Source organism: Mandrillus leucophaeus, unplaced genomic scaffold (genome assembly GCF_000951045.1).
Source record: "Mandrillus leucophaeus isolate KB7577 unplaced genomic scaffold, Mleu.le_1.0 Scaffold392, whole genome shotgun sequence".
Taxonomy (NCBI): domain Eukaryota; kingdom Metazoa; phylum Chordata; class Mammalia; order Primates; family Cercopithecidae; genus Mandrillus; species Mandrillus leucophaeus.
Genome location: NW_012104165.1, coordinates 1,735,000 through 1,740,977, shown reverse-complemented (window position 1 = coordinate 1,740,977; position 5,978 = coordinate 1,735,000).

Here is a 5,978-nt window from a genome sequence, read left to right as displayed (position 1 = left end):
CTTCAGCCTCCCAAGTAGCTGGGACTACAGGTGCCCGCCACCATGCCTGGGTAATTTTTTTGTATTTTTAGTACAGATGAGGTTTCACCACATTGGCAAGGCTGTTCTCAAACTCCTGACCTTGTGATCCGTCTGCCTCGGCCGTCCAAAGTGCTGGGATTACAGGAGTGAGCCACCGCGCCCGGACTTCTATCTGCATTTTAAAAACCCTGTTCTGGGTTGGGCACAGTGGCTCATGCCTAGCACCTTGAAAGGCCGAGGCGGGCAGATCGTTTGAGCCCAGGAATTTCAGACTTGCCTGGGCAACAACATAGTGAAACCCTGTCTCTACAAAAAACATACAAAAATTAGCCAGATGTGGTGGCATGTGCCTATAATTCCAGCTACTTGGAAGGCCCAAGTGGGAAGATGGCCTGAGCCTGGGGAGGTGAAGGCTGCAATGAGCTATGATTACACCACTGCATTCCAGCCTAGGCAACAGAGTGAGACCTTGTCTCAAAATAAAAACAAAAACAAAAACAAAAAATCCTATTCTGGCCACCTGCAGTGTGGTTCATGCCTATAATCCCAATGCTTTGGGAGGCCGAGGAGGAGGGTTGCTTGGAGCCAGGAGTTCAAGTCTAGTCTGGGCAGTATAGGTAGACTTCATTTCTAAAAAAAAAAATTAGAACAACCACTCTCCCTTAAGAAAAACCCTGTTTCTGGGAGGCTTTGCTTTATGAAACACAATCTCGGCCGGTGCGGTGGCTCACACTTGTAATCCCAGCACTTTGGGAGGACAAGGTGGGCGGATCATCTGAGGTCAGGAGTTCGAGACCAGCCTGACCAACGAAGAGAACTCCTATCTCTACTAAAAATACAAAATTAGCTGGGCATGGTGGTGCATGCCTGTAATCCCAGCTACTCCAGAGGCTGAGTCGGGAGAATCGCTTGAATCTGGGAGGTGGAGGCTGGGGTGAGCCGAGCTTGCACCATTGCACTCTAGCCTGGTCAACAAAAGCGAAACTTCATCCAAAAAAACCAAAAAAAAAAAAAAAAACACCAAAAAAACAAAAAAACACAATCTCACATTTCTCAGCAATAAAACTCTTCCTAATTTAACGAAGACCTGGTGCCTGGTTTCTTCCACTCACCCTTGGTGACTTCAGGGTCCATGTGGACAGATCATCCAGCACCCCAGCTTCTCATTCCTTTCTTCTCTCTTTTCCCAGTAATCTTTATTTCCACTCTAGTCACTTGCACAGATGGCCATGCTCTGGACATTGTCATGTATCGGTATTATGCCAAAAGAATAAATCCATCAATATTATGCCAAAATAATATAATCCAGTATAGAGTAGTTTATAAGAACGCAGACTCTGGAATGAGAATACTCATGTTTAAATCTCAGCTTTTCTACTACTGTGAGATATAAGGCAGACCATTTAATTGATTTAAACTTCAGTTTTATCATCTGTAAAATGGGGAGAAAATGATGCCAACTCACAGGACTTTGTGAAGCGAGACTTCATCTCAAAACAAACAAACAAACAAAACACAAAAACATAAAAAAGAATAAATTAAGTTAAAACTTATAGAAGGACTTGTGACAACATCTTAGAACAATATACATGCTCAACAAATGTTAGCTGCTATTATTAATATTACTACTATCTGCATTATTTCCCTGTAACTGCCCCAAATATAATGACTTAAAACAACACAAATTGACTATCTTACATTTCTGGAGTTCAGAAGTCTGAAATGGGTTTCATTGGGCTAGTATAAGGGTGTCAACAGGGCTATATTTCCTGTGGAGTCTCTAGGGAAGAATTAGTTCCCTTGTCTTTTCTAGCTTTAGAGTCTGCCTGGATTGCTTGGATCATGGCTCCTTCCTCCATCTTCAAACTTCCAATCTCTGACTCTGACCCTCATGCCTCCCTCTTTCACTCATAAGGACCATTGTGATTACATTGTGCCTATCCAAATAATCCAGAATAAATGCTCCATCTCAAGGCCCTTAAATCAATCAACCTGCAACGTCCCCTTTGTCATGTAAGGTATCATGTTCACAAGTTTAGGAATTAGGACATGGACATCTTTGTGGAGGGTGGGAGGGCATTAGTCTGCCTACCATAGTATCCCTAATCTACTCTCTTTTCTGGCAACCTCATCCAGTTACTTTCTCAACTTCCGTTTATCTACTGAAATGCAACTTCAATTTCCTTAACATTTTTTTTCTCTCTGTGGATCCTTATGTTCCTACCTTTTCTTCCTTCCATATCCAGCTTAGATTCCTTGTTCTTTCCCTTCAACCACATTTCAGCAATGTCCTCATACTCCTTTGTTTCATAGTGAACATCCTCCCTTAGAGTTCCAACTGTAGATGATTCCATATGGCTCTTATTCACTCCACACAGACTGTTGGGTGGTCTTAGAGAATATCACACCACGGTGAAGATTAGTGCCACTCTAAATAAGGAGTAGGCCTTCCAGTCCAGGACGCCTATGCCCACAACCTCCCCTGCCTTCCCACCCACCACAAGGCCTGGAATGCTCATGCTGCTGTTACTCCTACCCCACCTATTTGAAATAAAAGCAGAGGCCAGGTGACTGCTGCACACTCTTCTAGGGGTGGGTCCAAGGGGCAGTTCTGTACTCAGCATCTCCTCCTGCATAGGAATTCAACTTGGTGTCATCTTCAGAGAGGAGAGAAAGAGCAAGATTAGTGAAATAATTATGGCCTTTGTTACTTTGGGTCCAGACAGGACTTTTGGAAAGTTCAGTCCAACCCTTCATTTTAGAGGCCAGGAAACTTAAGTACAGAGAAGAGAGGTGACTTACTTGTTGCCTTCGATGCTACCCCACTCACTTGCATTTCCCTAACAGGATTCATAGTAGCTACTTCAAAAAGGCTTCACTTCCTCAAGATATTTAATCCTGCTTTCTATACCTTCAGCTGATGACTTTGCCTCCAACTTCAAACTTAAAAATGCCATCAAATGAAAACCATCTTAACTTCCTTCATTAACTTATAAATGTACCTATATTTGTATACATCCTTTTTTTTTCATTTCTGTCTGTTAAAATAGAATAAATATCCCTTGTATCAGTGCTACCCAAGCTTTAATGTTTATACAGCATCACCTGTGAATTTTATTAAAATGAAAATTCCATATGTCTGGGGTAACCCCTGAGGTTCTACATTTAATTAATTACTTAATTTATTTATTTATTCATTTAGAGATGGAGCCTTGCTCTGTCACCCAGGCTGGAGTGCAGTGGCACAATCTCGGCTCACTGCAACCTCTGCTCCCCAGGTTCAAGCGATTCTCCTGCCTCAGCCTCTCGAATAGCTGGGATTACAGGCGCGTGCCACCATGCCCAGCTAATTTTTGTGTTTTTAGCAGAGACAGGGTTTCAGCATCTTGGCCAGGCTGGTCTTGAACTCCTGACCTTGTGATCCACACGTCTCAGCCTCCCAAAGTGCTGGGATTACAGGTGTGAGCCACCGCACCCAGCTGAGATTCTACATTTATAACTAGCTCTCAACTGATGCTGATGCTGCTGGTCTCTATGCTATACTTTTAGTGGTGAGAGCTTAAAGTGTCCACAGCTAGTTCTTAAAAGGTCCTCAGGCCATCTCGTCCTGCATTCACAGGGAATTTGTGCTGTCAATTATTCCTGCTGTCTCTATCTTTACCCTGTCCTCTGCTGGTTTGTTTTTATTACTATTTAAAATGATTCAAGTCTCTTCATATTAAAAATCTCCCCTGGCTTCACGTTCTTCTGCAACCACCACAATTTCTTTTTCCTTCCAATTCCAGCCACATTTCTTGAAATGGATATTTTTACTCTGTGTCTCCATTCCTCATCTTACTCTCATTTCTCAATTTTCTGAATATAAATTTGATTCTTAGACTTGCAGTGAAATGACTCTTACCAGAGTCACCAATGATTCCCATGTCTCTAAATCTAACAAACGTATTAGCCTTCACTTTACTAAACTCATTTTATCATTTGACACAAATGATTCTTGCTTTGAAAGAGCATTGTCTTTCCAATACAATATATTGCTTTGATTTCATGTAAGTTATTTGTAAAACTTCTGTTGTTGTTGTCAAATGTGAGTATTGTTTAGAGTTCAAATGTAGGAATACTTTCTTCATGCTCTACACATTCTTTCTAAGCATTCTTATATATTATACTTGCTCTGCATATCCTCTGTACGCTGCTATTTCTTAAATATATATATCTTTAGTCTCTACCACCCTCATAAGTGTTAAGTCCATATAGCCTACAGCACATCGCCACTGTATTATTCCACAGGCACCTTGCTGCCTTCCTCCCACACATATCTAATTAACCACCAAGGATGCTCAATGCTACCCTTTACTATCTCTCAAAACCATACACTACTTTCCCACTCATTTAATCTAGTTTGCATCTCCAGAAATTCTTCTAACTTATTGTACACATTCATAAGTCAATTTCCCTTCTGTCCTTGTGACGGCCTTTTCCGGTAAGGACCTCAATCCTGGTTAAAGCTAATGATGCAGGCTGGGTGCGGTAGCTCACGCCTGTAATCCCAGCACTTTGGGAGGCCGAGGCTGGCGGATCACGGGGTCAGGGAATCGAGACCATCCTGGTCAACACGGTGAAACCCCGTCTGTACTAAAAATACAAAAAATTATTCGGACGTGGTGGCACATGCCTGTAATCCCAGCTACTCGGGAGGCTGAGGCAGGAGAATCGCTTGAATCTGGGAGGTGGAGGTTGCAGTAAGTCGAGATGGCTCCACTCTGGTCTGGGCGACAGAGCGGGACTCCGTCTCAAACAACAACAACAATAACAACAACAACAACCCAAAAACTAATGACACGCCTAGTCCATGAGTGCATGAGAAGCTCTCCTCTTCGGCCTCTGCAGATCTCATAGCCTTCAGTTAACACAGGTTAAGAGTTTAGCAACTAAGTAGAGAGGAGTGCTTATTTACCAAGATAAGAAAGAGTGAAGGGAAGAAGTTTGGAGGTAAAGAAAAAACAAGGCTTTAGTTTTGAACATGTTGAGTTAGAGATGCTGATTAGATATTCATGTGGAGATGTCAAGCAGGCATGAGATCTGTGGAGGCCAAAGGGACAGCTTTTATTTTCTGAGAAACAATGTAGAGACTGGGAAAATTCAGTCTTCCCAGTGTTTATTCTCAATCAGGTTCACTCAAGCAAATGAGGGATTCAAACTTGCTTAGTTTCAATTGGTTGATACAGCTGAGCTCTGATTGGACAAGGCAGCTGAGCCCTGATTGGGTGACTTTTAAGCCCAAAACTTCAAGTCTTGTTGATTGGATGTTTCTAGGTGGTTGACTGGGGATTTCTTGCTAGTTTATCTTGTCCCTGGTTACAAGAACTACTCTGGTCCAGGGTTGCAAAGCAGAATGTTTGTCACGGGTTGTGTTTTCTGAGAACCCAGAGTGCAATGACTGTTCCCTCACCTGGGCCATGGCCTCTGGACCCTGTTAAATTTCGAGCTGTCTCCATTAGCCACAGGGAATGCGGGTATTCTCCAGACCGAGGCCATTTCACTGCTGGGTGTTACCTTTTCTCTGCTGTCCAACAGAACACCACATCTATTTTATGTCAAAAGTGTATCTAGAATCCACCCACACCTCTCTTCCACTTTAAACTACCTAAGCCAAAACTATTCACTCAATAAATGTTGACTAAGCACTACCTAATTGCCGGTACTCATCTAGAAACTGTAGATACAATAGGGAACAAAGATAGACAAATTCCCTCCACTCAATGAGCTTACATTCTGGCTCAAAAAATTTCCCGGGCGTGGTCGTGGGCGCCTGTAATTCCAGCTACTCAGGAGGCTGATGCAGGAGAATTGCTTGAACCCGGGAGGTGGAGGTTGCAGTGAGCCGAGATTCCGCCATTGCGCTTCAGCTTGGGCAAGAAGAACGAAATTCAGTCTCAAAAAAAAAAAAAAAAAAAAAA